Source organism: Cyprinus carpio, chromosome A7 (assembly GCF_018340385.1).
Source record: "Cyprinus carpio isolate SPL01 chromosome A7, ASM1834038v1, whole genome shotgun sequence".
NCBI classification, from domain to species: domain Eukaryota; kingdom Metazoa; phylum Chordata; class Actinopteri; order Cypriniformes; family Cyprinidae; genus Cyprinus; species Cyprinus carpio.
The window spans coordinates 5,406,975-5,427,003 of NC_056578.1; the positions used below are offsets into that span (position 1 = coordinate 5,406,975).

At 38.5% G+C, this 20,029-nt stretch overlaps 1 pseudogene; it reads left to right on the top strand.

Annotated features, from left to right (window-relative positions):
- Positions 1 to 271: 271 nt before the first annotated feature.
- LOC122145519 lies at positions 272 to 18,492 on the top strand (annotated as a pseudogene).
- The last annotated feature ends 1,537 nt before the right edge of the window (positions 18,493 to 20,029 follow it).

The window sequence follows — 20,029 nt, forward strand, 5'->3', positions numbered from 1 at the left end:
AAAAACATTAGTGATGATGATGATTGTCATTGTTCAATTTTTGTTAGGTTTCCAGTGTTTTTCATTTATTTATTTTTATTTTCTAAACTTATTTATTTTTATTTTCTAAACTCTTTTTATGTATGTATTTATTTATGAATGATATGAGAGATATTACATGAAGATAGCATTTTAATTTTTGGTGGACTGTCCCTTAACCCCAGCAAAACTGGAATTTCCCTGCAACCGCTGTCAACGCAGCTGCAGTAGTGAGTGACTGAACATCCTAAATATGCAGTAAGAGAACATGTTTTTATAGATTATTTGAAATATATGGGTGTTTAAACAAAACTTTGATTGTTGTATTAAGGCTTGGTTTGTCTGAAATTAAATGGGTCGATCTTGTATATATGCATCTATATTCAGAAGGACCTTCCCAGTCTAAAACATTGTTTCTGAATTAGATTATATTCATGCTGAAAGTATGAATTACATTTTTAGATTTTACATAATCACAAAATGGTTACTAGGAATTTAAGTTCTTGTTACCCAAACATTCTTGATTGTCCTCCATCTGTGTTTTAATAGAAGGCCGACTTCCACCATCGTGAGACTAGCTTTGATTCATCCAGGTCCTCCAAAACGATTCCGCTCTACATACAGAAAGGAAAGATCTTGTTGATAATGGAAAAAGTCAGAAAATGGACTTATGGGAAAAGACACAGTAAACCAAACAAAATCACATTCTGGTTGGTGGGAGAGAGACTCAGTGTCGGCAAGACCACCATCATCAACAGCATGGTCAACTTCTTACTGGGAGTGAAGTTTGAGGATGAAATAAAGGTGCATGAAATCACAGAAGAGTTCAAGCGAAGAGACCAATCAGAATCACAAACCTCTGAAATCACCATGTATGAGGTCTTTTCTAAGAACCCCGTATCTCTCACCATCATTGATACTCCAGGCTATGGAGACACTAGAGGACTAGAAAAAGATATGGAAGTTGCTGAGAATTTATCTGCACTGTTTCAGAGCAATGATGGAGTTCCACAAGTTGATGCTGTGTGTTTTGTGACTCACCTGCGCCTAGGAATCGTCTCTCAGACAGACAGCATTACATTTTCAGTTCAGTTCTGTCTTTGTTTGGGAAATGACATTGTAAGCAACACATTGTGATCTAATCACACACTCTGATGGTCTCACCACCCAAAAATGTTATTGCGTTATTAATAAAGCTAAAATCCCCTGCAAACGAGACAAAAAGCGGTGAACCTGTTTTATTTCCTGTTTAACAACAGACAGACTGGAAGCCACACTAAAAGAACGCTTACCTTCGCTACCAAAGAGACGCTCTGGGAAGACAGTGTGGAAGGCATGAAGCATTCCTTCAGTCTCTGACTGCAAGGAACAGAAGAAGTTTAGAGTTGACTTCAGATGTCCTGATAGAGGCGAATTCAGTTTAAAGCATCCATCTGCAACTTCATAGCATTGCTAATCCAAGCAGAAAAAGGAGCTGAAAATAGCTGAAAAAACTTCAGATCCAGGAGGCAAATGAAGCAAAAACAAGGAAAATATTGAGAAGTGTCAAAAACTTCCACCATTAAAGTAAAAAACACAATTGTCAAAGCAGAAGGTGCCCATTGAGAGCAAGTCATGGAAACACAGAAAAGCCACGACCTGCACCATCTGTGAGGAAAACTGTCATGAGTTTGACTGCGCTGGTGGGTGCAAATCCCAGCAAATGTGAAGTCATGAAAAATGGCTATTGCACACTGTGTGGCACAGGGAAGTGTCATCACAGCAAACACGTCAAAGAAGACAAGAAATATGTCATCAAGGAACCTCAAGCACTACAATTAGAATTTGACTCTATAAAATGGATCTATGAAAAGCTTCCAAGAACAAACCAAAATGTTTTGTTTTTAATGCAACATATTTGACAAAAGATCTGAAGGATAATGAAGACTGCAGTCAAATCTTCTGTCCGAAGTTTACCAAGAATCTGTCTCAGATCGTGACAAACTAGACTCTGCCTTCACTTTCAGCATCTGACTTCTTGCTTCATCCCCAGAGTGAGGGAGGCTGGGAAAAACCTAGATGGAGAGCTGGAGGAAATGAGGAGAAAAGCTGTAACTGAAGAAGCAAATAAAGAAGCGCTTGAGTTATCTGGAAAGCTGACCTGGCAAAACTTTTCCTGTCTCCAGCAATGATTGAATCCAGTACAGTGAACAATGAAAAGGAGAAAACTCGGCTTCTTACAATGATAAATCATTGCTGTTGACTGACTGTGCACATGTGTATCTACAGAACGTCTATAAACCAGTGGAGGATTCTTTTCATTACACTAAAACAGATTTCAGCTATTTTAATTTTGCAACATGAAGGTCACGTAAAAAAATAATTAACCATTTTCTTAAAATATGAAACTGCACCATCATATTTTTGCTATAATATGTATTATGTTTATATTGTTGTATACTATGTTAAATTCATATGGGAATAAAAAGAGAGTGAAATCAAATCTGTCCTTAGAATTGGCTCATTTACTCTTTCAGTGTGTGCAAACTGTAAAAATGTAAATGATGAAATTTAAAAAGAAATGAAATAACATATTGAGAGAATATTTTGTCACATGGAGGACCCACTGTTAAAACCTACACTCGAAGATTTGAAGAGGCAGAGAGTCTCTTATTAAAAAGGAGTAAATTCAAAGATGCCCCTTCAACACACAGCAGACTGAATTTTATTAAACTTATTTCAAAAGAAATAAAAAGACGGGTGGCCACTCATTCAGTTCTCTAATCCCAGGTGCTCTCCAACCAATACTTCTGAAAATTATTTTTATTCCAAAATGATTCATACAGAGATGGTGGATGCAGTCTTTGTAGCGCAGAAGAACAGTCTACATCCCTGTAGATGAATTGTGCCCATGGCATAGACCTCACACAGGAATCTCGAGCGGAGTTCTCCCCAGTACAGCTGCCACTCTCATGCTAAAGCATCACCAGGTAAAAACTGAATAAAAGAACGAAAACAGAGAATTGAAATAACATCTCTTGGTTACACACATGTCCCTCGCTCCCTGATGTAGGGAATGAGACGCTTATGTCGAAAGGACAACATTAGGGCCCAAACTTGGGGAGCCCAATCTTCTCTATGAGTCTAAGAAACCAGAAACACTCTATCATTGAGAATTTTGGTATCGACTGATGCATTCCGTTGAGCCATTCTGCAGAGCAGTATATAAGGCCATAATTGCATCCATGTCATGCCAGGTTTTACACTGAGGAGCTAGAGCTATGTAGTCCCGGCAGCACCACAGGAATGGCCTCAAGGCTGTCAGGCATGGGGGACATAATGTCTCTCCATGAGGATAATATGTAAGCTACTGTGAGCATAACCTAGTAGATGTTCCAATAAAAGAATGTTTCAAATCTTTTCCTATATGTTCTTTCAGCCTGGCAGAACTAAGGGAAATGAGCCTTAGTCATATAGGTATAATTCACATAGAGGCCACATCCCACCTGTAGGGAGGCGTGACATGGGAGATACTTCACAAGGCTGCACTGTCCCAGGGGGACAGTAATACTATGATACTGTATGTGGACAGGTAACTGAGGCAGAACCCACCTCAGAGAGCTGGGATGGAACAACTGTAGTGAAGAGACTTACAGAGTGAGTCTGTCAAGGGAAGACATGGGTTTACCAAAGAGGGAAAATCCCCTAAAAATACAAAATATTTAAACAAGAATTGTTTACTATAATTGTTATTGTAGGTCAACATATTTATTTAACTTTTATGTTTTGTTTCCATATTATTTGATAAATTGCTATAGTGTTTAGGTTTAGAGGGTTTAAGAGATGTAAAATTTATAAGCATAAAACAGTAAAAGTGAAATTTTCCCTACTGGGAAATACCTTTATGATACAAAAGATTATCTAAGTTTCTTTGGCTGTGAATAATGTTTATGTTTCAGATCTTGTCACTATGTCCATATTGTTGCCTGTATGTTTTATTTTCAAATGTTAAAGAAAACAAAAAATTGTTTTGTTCCTATAATATAATATATACCTACGCATACAAACATTTGAGACCAGTCTGAATGTAGAAAAACAAATGCTTGTGCAAAGATCAGAACATCAAAGATGTGAGTTTGTTTCCTTGTAGACACAGTAAGTGTTTCCTGTAACTCAGAGATAGTTTGATGTCACTCGTCCAGTCAGCATTGTTCAGCTTCCAAATATAGAAAGAAAATATTCAAAGTTGTTACACAACAAATATTTACTCACAGTTACAGTCAGAAAATCAGTATAAACCCCCATTGTTTTGATTAGTTAGAATATCACTGCCTGCTAAATGTCTGCGTAGGACGCCTCCAAGTTTGGTGTTGTTATCTGATCTGAGGTATTGACAACTTTGTTAAAACGAATATTCATCCTTTGATTGGTTTTTTGCACATTGTAGGGACGAATTCGTAGAGAACAGAAACTAAGCCCAACCACAAGTTATGAAGTTCTGTTGTACTAAAACCATCCGACATATTCTGAAATATGATACCAGATGCATGGCAATGCGTATGCCAGTTGAAGATGGACCCCTATTTTCTCAGCTGCGTGGGGTGTTGTCATAGTTTTTTAAAGGAATGTCTGTTTTAGGGACAGCGATGGGTTTTCAAGAGCGGTTGGATGAACAATGTTTTCGATGCATCTCATTCTCTACACAACACACATTCCAAGTGGAAAATGATTGTCGAAGTTCCGAATTAGGTACCAAGTCTCAAAACAGCAAACCTAAAAGTTGAGGCATATTCAGCAGTACCATGTTCCAGCCTTCAGCTTGTGTGTTCATATTTCATTTTTTTAGCTATTCTAATCCTTACTGACATCTACAACATTTATATAATAAAAACGCTACTGGAATGAGGAAGGAAACAAGTGACAATCATTTTCAGTCACTGGATTTAGAAACAACTTAGATTTTTGGTTGCTCTAAATAAAAAGAAAATCCGTTTTAATAATGTTTAGTTGGCTTCTGGGTTACAAGTACAAACACCTTGAATAAAAGCCAAATTGATTATGCAACTGTTCTGTTCCCACTCTAGTTGCGGATATTCTCCTTAATAAACATGGTCCTTGATCAAACGTTTGGGATTGCAAATGATCACAACATTGTTAACTTACATATACAAGGCCTCCATTTATTTATTTATTTATTTAATTCTAAAAATTTTCTGGAAGATTACATCTTCACGTTGGAATTCTGATACTAATTACACCTGACGATATTTGTTGGGAGCTTCAGCCAGTATCCTTTTATTGGCGTTTCAGTAAAACCAGATACAGACACAGACTGCAGGTGTGGTAGGAAGATGATTATATTTGTTAGTGTCTGTCAATGTTGTTTTACATGGCTTTTTTTTTTTTTTTTTTTTTACATGATATCAATGGGATGTACACAAAATACAATGGTTAAAATTAAGTAAAAAGTCTGAAAAGTACTGTGGTTTTTTTTTTTTTTTTTTTTTTGTCTTTTGACTAGAAGCATAATAGAGAGTGATGGTGAAGCCACTTGTGAAGTGAAGAACAAAATTTCGTCAAGGTGATCTCGAGTATCAGGTGAGTTGAAATTTAAATGCCTTTATATAGGAGGGAACACTCCTATTTTAAATCAGATTTGAAAGTAATTGTTAAAAATTTGACTATGTTTCCCTAATACTGTGAACAGCGTTTATGAATACCGGTTTTACTAAAAAATACAACACCACTCATATACTGATAAATTTTACAGTATGTTGGATTTGGCCACCGCCAATTTTACTCTTAGTATTTTTACTAACCAATGCGTTCTATGGCATAAATAGTAAGAGAAGTTTCTGATAGAAGGCAGCTCCAAGAAAGGCGGTTAACAAGCAAAACTGAAATAAAGGAGTCATCATTTAACGGGCTGTTAAGTGTTTTGTGGCGCCATCTAATGGATTGAATGGTCTTTACCGCAGAATAGGAAAAAAAAAATGCTTTTGATATATCAGTTTATTCAATTAGTGTAATTTCATATGCAACTAGATGAAACTTGTCAGCAATAAAAAAAAAAATAAAAAAAAAAACACAAATAAAGAATATCAATTTGTCCCGTTATTTTGACTTTATAACTGTCCATTGTGATGTTATACCTGAAGACAATCCAATCTTGAGGACAATAAGTCAGAAATCTAAGGTTTTTTTTTTTTGTTTCTCCAAAATAGTGAGGAAAAAAAGAAAAAGAAAAAAAAAATCAGCGCTGTGAGATTAAAAGTTGCTTTTTTTTATCGCAATGAGCTTCCACCTTAATTGAAAAATCTAACTGCTTGCTGAAATAACCACAAACACTGAAAAAGGGCAATATTTGAAACACAAAAAATTGAATATGGACTGATTATTATTATTATTATTTATTATTTTGTCATTTTGTGTTTCAAGAATAAGTTCCAAGTTTAAGAATACTCTATGTGACTTTAATGTTATTCTCTATTTAACCATTACATAGTGAAAGACGACTTCCCTTATTCAAGTCTGTTCCCCAGATAGATTAGCCTACATGTTTTCTTGTGCGGCTGGATGTTGGAGTCATGAAAAATAAAGCACATTGTTTTTATTTGCCAAAACAGATTTGCTGAAAACACAAAAAAAAACACTGACGTGTGAAGTGGGGCGAGCATCAGCCGGCTAGAGGATTAGATTAGTTTAGTTTATTTTTTTAAAAATTGATTTATTATATGCAACAACAGGGTTGACCAAAGTGTGCTGTACAAAAAATTTACAACTACATTAAAACAACTAAGCATTAAAAAAACAAATCACAAATTTGATAAAGATAATATCACACAAAATCGAATATTAGACAGCTTTTACTGCAGATCCAAAGCCAATTTAAAAAAGATAAGTCTTAAGTGTTTGATTTAAAAACCTTAAAAGAGGAGCCTGATCTTACATACAATGGCGCAAATTATCACCACAGCTTAGGTGCTGTCCACCGAAAAAGCCACGATCCCCCTTGGGTTTCAAGCGCATCATGAAGTACGGACAGCAATAAAAAAAAAAAAAACACAAAATTGATGACCTTAAAGACCTGTTAGTAAACATGAAACGAGAGGAGATCAGAAATGGTAAGATGGTGCCAAAGCCTGCCACAGATTTATACACAAACAGCAGAGCAGTACCTTAAACTAACATCTAAACTTGATAGGAAGCCAATGCAAAACTAATCAAACTGGAGTTGACACTTTCTCTCTTTTTGGTCACCCCCCCCCCCCCCAGTGATTCCTAGATACAATGAATTAAAATAATCCAATCTTGCTGAAATAAATGCATGAATAACAATAAAAAAAAAATTAATAATAATATTAGCAATCATCCTTAGCGTAGAAAAAAAATTGAATGCGGATTCACAACTGAATTTATCTCGTACAATTTAATGCCGATGAAAAAACTACCCACCCAAGTCCAAAGCACAAGTGCCTCCAGTTTTAGTATAGGACACAGAGTTTTAGAATTGGATGCCTGGACTTATTGGGACATTCAGCGCCGTCCAAAGAACCACCCTTCTCGTCTTAGAATCAGTAATCTATAAAAAAAAAAATGTACAATCTGGGCCTCCTAAGGTTTAACTCTCGCTCACAACTCTCATCACACAGACCTGCACGAGATATTTTGTCATCATCGGTTTTGTCACATTGAAGAGAATCATGATAATCATCTTGCATAGAGATTTAAAGCTGTGCCACACTCATTCGCAGTAGTGCAATAGTCGCTATGTCATTATTCATAAGATTACTCCGGCCTCCAAAATTCAGATTCAAGATTTTTTTTTTGTCACATACACAATTATATAGAGCATATATAACTAGGAAGTGAATGCTGAGTCAGGTCCGCTCCATGGACAGTGCAATTATTAAAGAATACAACTGCAGATGAAATATACATAAATTAAGCTATGAAAGAATGAATAAAAGTAAACAATGAAAATATAAGAAGATAAACTATAAAAAAGATGTATACTGTAGAATTACAATATATAATGGAAAATATGTGCCTGAAACAGTAAACTATAGTATTAAATATTAAGATACACAGGAATGTACAAGAGGCAAATTTGCAAACAGGTTGACACTTTCAGTATGTCAATTGGAGGTAGTAAATGATGAATATCTTACTGATAAAGTGAATATTAAGTGGAGACATGAGATGTTAAGAGGCTGGTTTTGAGTTTAGGACGCCTGATGGCCTGGGTGGAAGAAACTCCTCCTAAGTCTCTCGGTTTTTGCTATCAGTGCTACGGAAGCGCTTACCAGATTGCAGCAAAGTGAAAAGATTGTCGTTACCTGGGGTGGATTTGAGTCCTTTGATGATTTTAACAGCTCTGCTTTTGCTAGCGTCTTGAGGTAGATGTCCTGCACGAGAGGGGAGAGCAGACCCCTGAGATGTGCCTCAGCTAGAGCGCAACAACTCTCTGCAGGGCTTTGCAGTCTTGACTGGAGCTGTTACCATACCACACTGAGATACACTGATCAATTACATACACTTTCTATAGCCCTGAATAGAAAGTTTTCAGGATTGCTGGTGTGAGACCCTGAAAATTCCTCAGCTGGCACCCAAGATGGTATCAGTAATTTGACTGGCTTTATTAACCTGTGTTTGCATGTGTGTAGTCCAAGTCAGGTCCTCGGAGATGTTACACCGAGGTACTTGAAAGCTGCTCCACCCTCTACCACAGGGGTCCTGTCTGATCATAAGAGGATGTAATAGGGCTGCTGCTGTCTCTCCGAAGTCAACAATCAGCTCTTTAGTTTTGCTCACATTCAGAGAGAGACCAATTGTCCTGCGCACCGTGTGATGTATAATTTTTCTAATCCTCATCACCAAGTATGCAGTCTCATTATTGTTGTGAATGAGGCCCAAACCACAGTATCCATCACAGCAAATTTGATAATAGATGTGGAGCTGTGGGAAACACGCAGATCGTGTGTAGAGAGAGTATAGCAGGGGACTCAGGATACAGCCTTGTGGGTGGCTCCTACAGTTCAGGGTGATGGAGTTGGAGGTGTACTGGCCTGCCTTCACCACTTGAGGTCTGCCAGGTGAGGAAATCAAGAATCCAGTTGCAGAGTGAAGAATTCAGGCCGAGCAGGTCCATGAGTTCAGAAGCCAGCTTGATGGGGACCTATAGTATTAAAAGCGGAGCTATAGTCCGATAAATAGCAGCCTTACATAGTTCCTGTTATTGCTGTAAATGTCATTCTTTCTTATTTATCATTTTATATTTAGCACTTTAAACAAAAAAGATTGCATTGCGTCAAAGCAACTGAACAACATTAATTAGGGAAACCAGTGTGTCAATAATGCAAAATGACAGTTAAAGGCGAGTCATCATTTAATTCAGTGATGTCATTATGCAGCTCAGTTCAGTTTAAATGGTATCTGTGCAATAATTTGCAATCAAGTCAACGATATCGCTGTAAATGAAGTGTCCCCAACCAAGCAAGCCAGAGGCGACAGCGGCAAGGAACCAAAAAACTCCATCAGTGAGAGAATGGAGAAAAAACCTTGGGAGAAACCAGGCTCAGTTTGGTGGCCAGTTCTCCTCTGACCAGACGAAAACCAGCAGTTTCAATTCCAGGCTGCAGCAAAGTCAGATGTGCAGAAGAATCATCTGTTTCCCTGTGGTCTTGTCCCGGTGGTCGTCTGAGACAAGGTCTTTACAGGGGATCTGTCTCTGGGGCTCTAGTCCTGGTCTCTGCTGTCTTAGAAAGAGGTCCTTTCTAGGTGCTAATCCACCATCTGGGCGGGATACATACTGGATCCGGGTGACTGCAGTGACCCTCTGATCTTGGATACAGACTGGATCTGGTGGCTATGGTGACCTCGGAATAAGAGAGAAACAGACTAATATGAGCGTAGATGCCATTCTTCTAACGATGTAGCAAGTACATCGGTGTTATGGGAATTGTTCCCTGGTTCCGGTTTACCTAATTATACAGCCTAAAAATCCTTTAACGGATTGGATATTAGAAGTGTATTAGTATGTTATGTGTAAGCCCGGTTAAAGAGATGGGTCTTTAATCTAGATTTAAACTGCAAGAGTGTGTCTGCCTCCCGCAACAATATTAGGTAGGTTATTCCAGAGTTGGGCGGCTAAATAGGAGAGGATCTGCCGCCCGCAGTTGACTTTTGATTTCTAGGTATTATCAAATTGCCAGAGTTTTGAGAACGGAGCGGACGTGGAGGACTATAATGTAAACAAGGGCTCGTTCAAAATACTGAGGTGCTAACCATTCAGGGCTTTATAAGTAATAAGCAAGATTTTAAAATTTATACGATGTTTGATAGGGAGCCATTGCAGTGTTGACAGGACCGGGCTAATATGATCATACTTCCTGGTTCTAGTAAGAACTCTAGCGTGCTGCATTTTGGACTAACTGGAGTTTGTTTACACAAGCGTTGCAGTGAACAACCACCCAATACACGAGCATTACAATAGTCTAACCTTGAGGTCATAAACGCATGGATTACATTTCTGCATTTGACATTTGAGAGGCATCGGCCGTTAATTTAGATATATTTTTGAGATGGAAAAATGCAGTTTTACAAAATGCTAGAAAAACTGGCTTTCCAAGGAAAGGTTGCTATCAAATAGCACACCTAGGTTACCTACACTGATGACGAAGAATTGACAGAGCACCCATCAAGGCTTAGACAGCATTCTAGGTCATTACATGGCAGAGCTTTTTATGCCCTATAATTAACACCTCTGTTTTTTCAGAATTTGCAGTAAGAAATTTACTCGTCATCCAGTTTTTTATATCGACTATGCATTCCGTTAGTTTTTTCACATTGGTATGTTTCGCCAGGCCGCGAAGAAATATAGAGCTGAGTATCATCAGCATAACCGTGAAAGCTAACACCGTGTTTCCTGATGATATCTCCCAAGGGTAAAACATGTAAAGCGTGAAGAGTAACGGCCCTAGTACTTGAGCCTTGCGGTACTCCATACTTCACTTGTGAACGATATGATACCTCTTCATTCACTGCTACGAATTAATGGCGGTCATACAAGTATGATTTAAACCATGCTTATGTCACTTCCATTAATGCCAACAAAGTGTTCTGTCTATGCAAAAGAATGTGTTGGTCAATAGTGTCGAACGCAGCACTAAGATCCAATAGCACTAATAGAGAGATACAACCACGATCAGATGATAAGAGCAGGTGATTGTGACTCTAAGGAGAGCAGTCTCAGTACTATGATACGGTCTAAATCCTGACTGGAAATCCTCACAGATGCCATTTTTCTCTAAGAAGGAATATAATTGTGAGGATACTACCTTTTCTAGTATCTTTGAAAGAAAAGGGAGATTCGAGGCCAATGTGTGTGAGAGAAGAGTGCAGGATGTGAGAGATGGCATCATCAGTGGATCTGTTGGGGCGATAAGCAAACTGAAGAGGGTCCAAAGTATCCGGGATGACTATTTTTAAACCAGTTCCAGATTTTTTGAAGGAGGTGGGAACCACCGATGTACCAAGAGACTCATTAAAATGGATGTAAACAAACCAGTGAGCTGATCAGCACAGGGACTAAGGCAGAATACGGCCAGAAATCCCATCAGGTGTGGCTGGTTTCCTGGCGTTCACTCGCTTTAGAGCCCTCCCAACCTCGTCCTCCGACACGGTGATTACATGATTATCGCTGGCACTGACTGCTGCTTCCTGACGCGCTGATTGGCAGACTCGTGCTGCTTAGATTGCTTTCAAAGCGGCCATAGAAAGTTTAGCTCATCAGCCAGCGACGGATCTGCTCTCACCCTCTGCAGAGGATTTATTTCCAAAGGCACAGATGGTTCTTAGTACCTTGCTACATGCGTTGGGGAGTCATTTAGCTGGAAATGTGACTCTATGCATACCCTGTATCTGTGTTTGGCGGCTCTTACTTTACTGCGCGACGGAGTGCATAGCACGATGCTTTGTACTCGCTCATGTTTCCCGACAAAAGACCGGCGTTGTAAGCAGCAGTGCATTTGTTTACTGCTGCACGGATTGTTCTGTCCACCCAAAGTTTCTGATTTGAGAAGGTACTTATAGTTATTGTATCCGTAGCTTGTTCGGCTAGCGTGTTTAAAAAGCTTAATGCTACATCCATGAACTCGCTGATGTCAGATGAACTTGCCCGAAACATGTCCCAGTCTACGTCATCATAGACTGTAGCATGGCTTAAGAGTGGCCCGGACCAGCGCGTCACCACCCTCTGCACCGGGGGCTCTTGAACGAGCCTTTGTTTATATTCTGGTGTGAGGAAAATGGCGGCATGTTAAGATTTGCCGAAAGCCGTAGTGAGCGAGCTTTGTAGGCATGCTTAAACTGAGTGTAGCAATGATCCAGTGTATTCGGTCCTCTGGTTGGACAGGATACATGTTGATAAAAATTAGGCATAACTTGCCTGAGGTTGGCTTTGTTAAAATCCCCCGCGATAATAATAGCAGCGTCAGGATGTTTGTTGATGCTGCTGCTGAGCGCATCGTGACGCTCAGACAAAGCCAAGCCGGTTTCAGCTTGTGGTGGGATGTAAACAGCAGTGATGATGATCGATGAAAACTCCCGGGGGATATAGAATGGGCAGTAAATAATGGATAAATGTTCCAGATGAGGCGAGCAGGAGCGCGACAGAGTGGAGATATTCCTGGGGTCACACCATTTCTTGTTAATCATGAAACACACTCCTCCACCTTTGGATTTACCGGCCTTGGGTGTTCTGTCCATCCGTAAAACAGAGAAGTTATCAGAAGGTGTAAACAGCAGCGTCCGGGACCGAGGGTGTGAACCATGTTTCAGACAAACAAAGGATGTTACAGTCCCTAATGTCCCGTTGGAAACTTATCCTGGCTCTAAGATCATCCATCTTATTCTCCAGAGACTGGGACATTGGCGAGCAGAATGCTCAGCAGAGGAGGACTGTGAGCTCTTTTTCTCAGTCTGTTGCAGATCCCAGCACGTTTCCCGTGGTGTTTCTTGATCCGTCGCCTCGGGTGGTTATTCAGGTGGCCATTGTTCATCTCGGCGTTCCGGAGAATCTCAGATGGCCACGATGGGTTGAGGGATAATGTGTCCTGAAACAGGTTAGTGAAGCGGTGTCCAATGTCCAAAAGTGTTTCTCTGTCGTAAGTGATCAGTGCAGAGGTTATGTGTGTAAAAAGAGAAAGCAAATGTAGGTAAAAAGTAAATAAAAACACAATCTAAGCGGAGTGACCTGGACGGGCGACCGGACTCGGCCGTGCCATCTTGAAATCGCCATTCGATTTCAAATGCGATAACGCCTAGCTTGTCAGTGAACTACGGCTCTGTGTAGTGAATGCCGCTCAATCTGAAAGCAGGTAATGGAGATTTACTACTAATCACGGGACCAACTTTACTGATGAGTTTCCGCATGACGAAATCAAATGCGATTAATTGCACAGCCCTAATAAAGATGATATCAGATATGATAATTATGGAAAATCATAGCTAAAGGAAAGAAGATAAAAAAGAGAACAAAACAGGGCTTAAAATGGAACCCTGTGGTACCCCACATTTACATGCTGCATTGACAGAGGTAAAAATTGTAATAGCTACAGAAAAAAGATATCCCCTTAAGTATAGGATGTGAACCAGCTTAATGCTGTTCCCCTAATTCCAACATACTCATCCGATCGTCTTAATAAAATAGAATGGTCTATAGTGTTGAAAGCCGAGCTTCCCAGAGTCGACAGCTAAAAGCAAATTGTTTAACACTTTTAAAAGAGCAGATTATGTACTATACTGAGTTGTGAACCCAGATTGAAACTTGTCCAATATGTCACTATTCTTTAAGAAAGAGGAAAGCTGATGAAAAAAAACACCTTCTCCAATATCTTTGAAAGGAAAGGAAGTTTTGATATAGGCTGGTAATTGGCCAAAACCTGAGGATCAATGGTAGGCTTTTAAATACAGGCTGTATCACTGCATGTTTAAAACAGGATGGAACATAACCATTAATAAGACTACTATTAATAATACATTTAATATATGGACCAATGGTATCTAACACTTCCACAATTAAAAATGTAGGAATAGGATCCCGAGAGCAAGATGCAGGTTTCATACAACATATAATGTCCATTAGACAAATAAATAGACACAGGCTCAAAATTAAATGACATAGCAGAATTGCAATAATCATCAAAAGAGACATTCAGAGAGTGAACAATATTAGAGTGATATAATATTACCAGTATTTATCAATAAGTGGATCTTATTGATAAAAAAAAAAAAAAAAAAAAAAAAAACTCTAAAAAATCATTACAAATTAGAGGAGATGCATCAGGAAATGAAATCGTAGCAGGATTAAAAACCCTATTAACAGTATTAAATAAAATTTCAGGTCTGCCAGCATTGCTAGAGATAAGATTAGAAAAAAATATATTGACCTAACATTCTTAACAAATGTCTGGTAAGTAACTAAACAATCCCTCAAAATTTCTTTGGAAACTTTTCCATTTTCTCTCAGCTTGCCTGCATTTCCTTCTTTAAACTCTAGCTTCACCATTTTAGCCAGGGCTGACTTTTCACTTTAAGATATTTCAGTGGGGGAAAATAATCAAAAATATCTGCACAGGTGTTATTAAAACATGAGGCAAACTTTTCAAGATCCATATCAGGAGAAAGTGATTCAAAGGAAACAGCAAATTGAGAAGAGACAAAATCATCAGCAAATCGTATAGGTGTAAATGAGTTAAGTGAACATGTATAAGAGCCAGTAAGAGGTTCTTTCACAGGCAGTATTAAAAATTATCGGCTTATGATCAGAAAAATATGAATCATCAATCTGAAGAATTTGTAGCGTAAATCCAAAAGACAAAATCAGATCAAGTGTGTGACCTTTATCATGGGTACTTGAGCTGGATATGCTTGCTATGGAGTTGGATATATTAAGATTGAGATTGGTATGGAGAATGTTAGAGTGTGACATGCGAATGTGTGAAGCGCTAATTTGTTTTTTGAGGTAAGTCTTTTTATGGTGGTTAGTGGGTCAGACTCCCAATCGAAGGGTTGTGAGTTCGAGTATCGGGCCGGCAGGAATTGTGGGTGGGGGGAGTGCATGTACAGTTCTCTCTCCACCTTCAATACCATGACTTAGGTGCCCTTGAGCAAGGCATCGAACCCCCAACTGCTCCCCGGGCGCCGCAGCATAAAAATGGCTGCCCACTGCTCCGGGTGTGTGCTCACAGTGTGTGTGTGTGTGCACTTCGGATGGGTTAAATGCAGAGCACGAATTCTGAGTATGGGTCACCATACTTGGCTGAATGTCACGTCACTTTCACTTTCACTTTCACTTTCACTTTCATGGGTAGCACCAGACTGAAAAAGGTTAAATGAATCAACAATTTGTAAAAATTCTGACACCAAGAGTTTATCAGGGCAGCATACATGAATATTAAAATCACCAAGTACCAAAAGTCAATCAACATTAGACACAACTGAAGCCAAAATATCAGAAAATTCCATCAACAAATCTAATCATACTTTGGAGGTCTGTAAATAAAAGGACAGAAAATAGGGTAAACCAAGTCCACCAAACACAGTTGTACCTCAAAACTCAAAAATGTCTCCAGAGGTAAAAATCAACAGCTAACATGCTTTTTTTAAAAGTTTGTTTCAGATAAAGAATCCAACTTGCCAGTGTTTAGCCAAGTCTCCATCATAAAAAGAAAATCTAATTTGTGGGACACAATAAAATCATTAATAATAAAAGTGTTGTTAGATAGCGATCTTGTGTTAGTCCAGGAAGAGGGTCCATGATAAACAATCCACTGTTTTCAAGTTAGCAATATTAACTCTTCTCTCGGGGATACGTGGTTGCTTCAAATCCCAACTAGCCCAACCACACTGCGAGTTCAGCCAGACAGCAACAAGCTGTGATTGCCTAGAATGCAGAATCCACTGATAATTAACTATTCTCCCAGTAGTAAATGGTCACTTTGAGTCACAGCTAGGGGAAACGGCACGGCAAATTCAGGAAGACAGGAACAAGCCATTGACTGTCTGGGATGCGAAATCCGCCGATGACAAGGCCAAGCATTAAAGTTGCTGGAACAAGTAGAAACTGCAACCCCCCCAAACACAATCGAAGTTTGCCCTCATATGGACTGCGACTCCACCATGCTTGCCTTACTTTTTTTCCACGCTTCTTTTTATTAAACAACTCTTTTGATTTAGACCATCTACAAATGTTAAATTTTAAAATAAAATGTTACTGTAGGGTTAACGCTGCATCTTTCTGGGGAAAAATACAGTGATTAATATATAGTTTCTTTATAGTTAATTTCAAAGCTTCAGTGTACTGTCAAAATCCTTCATTATTGTTCATTTAATTCTAAAAAAATAAGTTATTTTTAAAAACTAGCCAAAATGAAAAATATTTTGCTTATAATTTCTGCACAGGAGAAACTTGGTGTTGTTTCCAAACAAAAGGAAATATATCGTATCGGTCAAAATGAGTTGAAAAATATTGGCAAATCAGATATTGGCAAAAATCCAATACCGTGCACCCCTAATTTAAATAATAAAAAAATAAAAAATAAAAAAGTTTCATGAAGATATTTTGTAAATTTCCAACCATAAATTTATATAAAAAAGATATTATCATTAGTAATATGCATTGCTTAGGACTTTATTTGGACAACTTTAAAGGTGATTTTCTGAATATTTTGACTTTTTTGCACCCTCAGATTCCAGATTTTCAAATAGTTGTCCTAACCAAATATTGTCCTATCATAACAAACCATACATCAACTGCAAGCTAATTTATTTAGCTTTCAGATGATGTATATATTTATAGACAAAGAATTCTAAAACTAAAATTGTAAACTGTAAGCATTTGATAAATTCAGGCAGGTTTGCTCAGTCTGCGTGACAATATTAGCTCAATGGCCAGTCAAAAACAGCCAGAAGTAGTACAATGACCATTTCCCAAATATCAACTCAAAATAAACTCAAAATATGTCATTTCCATACCTAAAATACATTTTAGTACAATTTAAAGTCACTATTATGCACACTAATCATACAGCTAAAAGGCTTAGTTTCACCTCTTTAGGTGCCTCAAACGTCTGTGGAATGCCATCACCACAAGGGATAGGACGACTTGAAAACAAGTTGTGAATAGCCCAAATCGGTGGAAAAACGCAGACTTGGCAACCTTGCATGATCCAACACAAGCTCCAGGAGTCAGATTTGACTGCTCAGGGGGTCGAGAGTAACTAGAGATGACTGACAAGACCATGCTGGAGGATTTGCTGCTCAACAGATCCTCAGCTCATTGAAAGATATCTGATCTTGTAAGATGTGCTCCCTTTAAACAGAGTACAAGTGATCGCGAAATCGAAAGTGAACAGTGAGCGCTCATTCAGAAGCAATTTCAATACCCTGCAGACTAATAGTGGGTCCCTGATGCGCGAAAATGATAAAATATTAATATTAAATATTATTGTAATGCTCCGAAATTCACGCAGGGCTCTATAATAATATCCATGCTAGTGGATATATTTGTGTATAATGGGAGCACTGTGTTTTTTTTAATGTATTGTTAACACTGCCACGAGATTCACTGAAAGATTAAATATTGTTTCATATCAAAAAGTTACAACAATTATTCAGATCAAATCATAAAAATAAACAATAAAAATGAAATAATAAATAAAGACTTGGACACTCGGATGTCCTGATGGAGCGCATTTGATTTGAAGCATACATTTGCAACCTAATGATGCTGCGAGTTCAAGAGAAGGAGCTGAAAAAGTCTGAAAAATTTTAGATTCAGGAGGCAATGAGACAAAACAGGGGAAAGCTTGAGGAACGGAGTAACTTTGCAATTAAATTAAAAAACAGAAGGAGCCCATCGAGAGCAAGTCATGGAAGAACAGGAAGGCGATGACCTGCACTGTCTGTGAGGAAAACTGTCATGAGTTTGACTGCTGGTGGAGTAATGATCTCAGCAAATGTGAAGTCATGAAAGACGGCTACTGCACTGTGTGCACAGGGAAGTGTCATCATAGCAACCACCTCAAAGAAGACAAGAAATACGTTGTCAGCACCTCAAACATGACTCTGGAGTTTGACAGTTATAAAAAGAAATATGAAAAAGCCCAAGAAGAGTCTAGGAGGTTTTCTGTCATAATGGATGATATTGACAAAGATTTGAAGGATACTGAAGACCAAAAGTCAAATCTTTTGTCCGAAGCTTACCAGACCATCAAGCATCTGTCTCAGATCGCATTAAAACCAGACTCTGCCTTCACTCTTCAGCATCTGGACTTCTTCATCCCCAGAGTGAGGGAGGCTGGGAAAGAAACCTGGGTGCGAGAGCTGGAGGAAATGAGGAGAAAAGCTGTAACTGAAGAAGCAAATAAAGATGCTCTGAGTTATCTTAAAGCTGGTCTGGCAAAACTAGATCTTTTCTTTGGTGGGCAATGAAAAAAAACCCAGTCCAGGTGAAACGGTGAACACGTAGAAGACTGCTGACATTGAGAAATCAATCCAGAGGACTCTCTGTACACAGGTGTTACACTCATATATATATAAGGTGTTGTTGGTATATATGAGTGAATACAAGCTAAGAAATGTTCTATTTGTAATATGAAGGATATGTTTTGTCTTTATGTCATGCCTTTATCATTTATTTCTTACTTTTTTACCCTTGTTCCAAAACTTTTTCAATCTTAAATACACAAAGGGCTTAACAATCATAAATCATTTTTAACTTCTATATACAATCTGCTAAAGATGTCAAGACAGTCATCCATCCCGTATTTAATGCAGTTAAACCATATTATAACCTGCAATTACACTGTGATACAGTATGTGTATTACATTTATATTGTTGTATATGTATGAAAGTGAAAGTGAAAGTCGTGACATTTGCCAAGTATGGTAACCCATACTCTGAATTGGTGCTCTGCATGTAACCCATCCAAGTGCACACACACAGCAGCTGAGACGTGAACACACCGTGAACACACACCCGGAGCAGTGGGCAGCTATATCCAGCACCCAGGGAGCAACTGGGGGTTCAGTGCCTTGCTCAAGGGCACTTCAGCCATGAGTATTGAGGGTGGAAGAGAGCACTGTTCATTCACTCCCCACCCACCTACAACTCCTGCCAGCACCGAGACTCGAACCTGCCACCTTCAGGTTACAAGTCCACATCTCTAACCATTAGGCCACAGCTGCCCAATGGCAAAAATAAAAAAAAATAAAAAATAAAAAAAAAAAAACATGCAAACTGACATGAAACTAAGGGAAACATACAGAGGATATGAACATGCTTCATGGAAAGCAAAGAAGAAGAAGAAATTCATCCTGCACTGTTAAAAATATTGTAAAATAATTAAAGGGCAGAGAGACAGATTATTTGGATTAAATGGTAATCAACTGCGAGACTATCAATACAGAAGAGAATACTTATATTAACAGAACTATGATGAATAATTATTAACAAAAATGAATGTCTCATGTGTAACTGTGGAGCGTCAACAGTTTATATTTACAACATATTTTTGCAGTGTTGAGCAATTTAACCAATCACAGGCATATCTGTAGAGCACAAAGACCAATCAGAGGAGTGAGATCAGAAACCCGCTCAAAACAGCAGTTTCCATATAGCGCGTGTCCACCAACTACATCCTTCACTCTCGCAAATCCTTTACAGCTAATAAGATGTAGACATTTTGTAAATAAGAGATTCGTTATGTGCTTTAGCCAGATTCATTGATTAACGGGAGCTTTCGCAAGAGTAGAAAATTCCATGATATCAGGACACAACGAAATAAGAGACAGCTCACTTTCTGTAGCTATATAATCCATTCACAGTTTGAACAAGTCTGGTTTGTCATGCTGGCTGCTAGAGGACCATGGAGCACTGCAAAGATTTGTGAGTTACGACTGCATTTAAATCCATCAGTGAATCCTCTAGATTTGGTTCTGTCAGTATGTTTCTAAATTGCGGAGATTG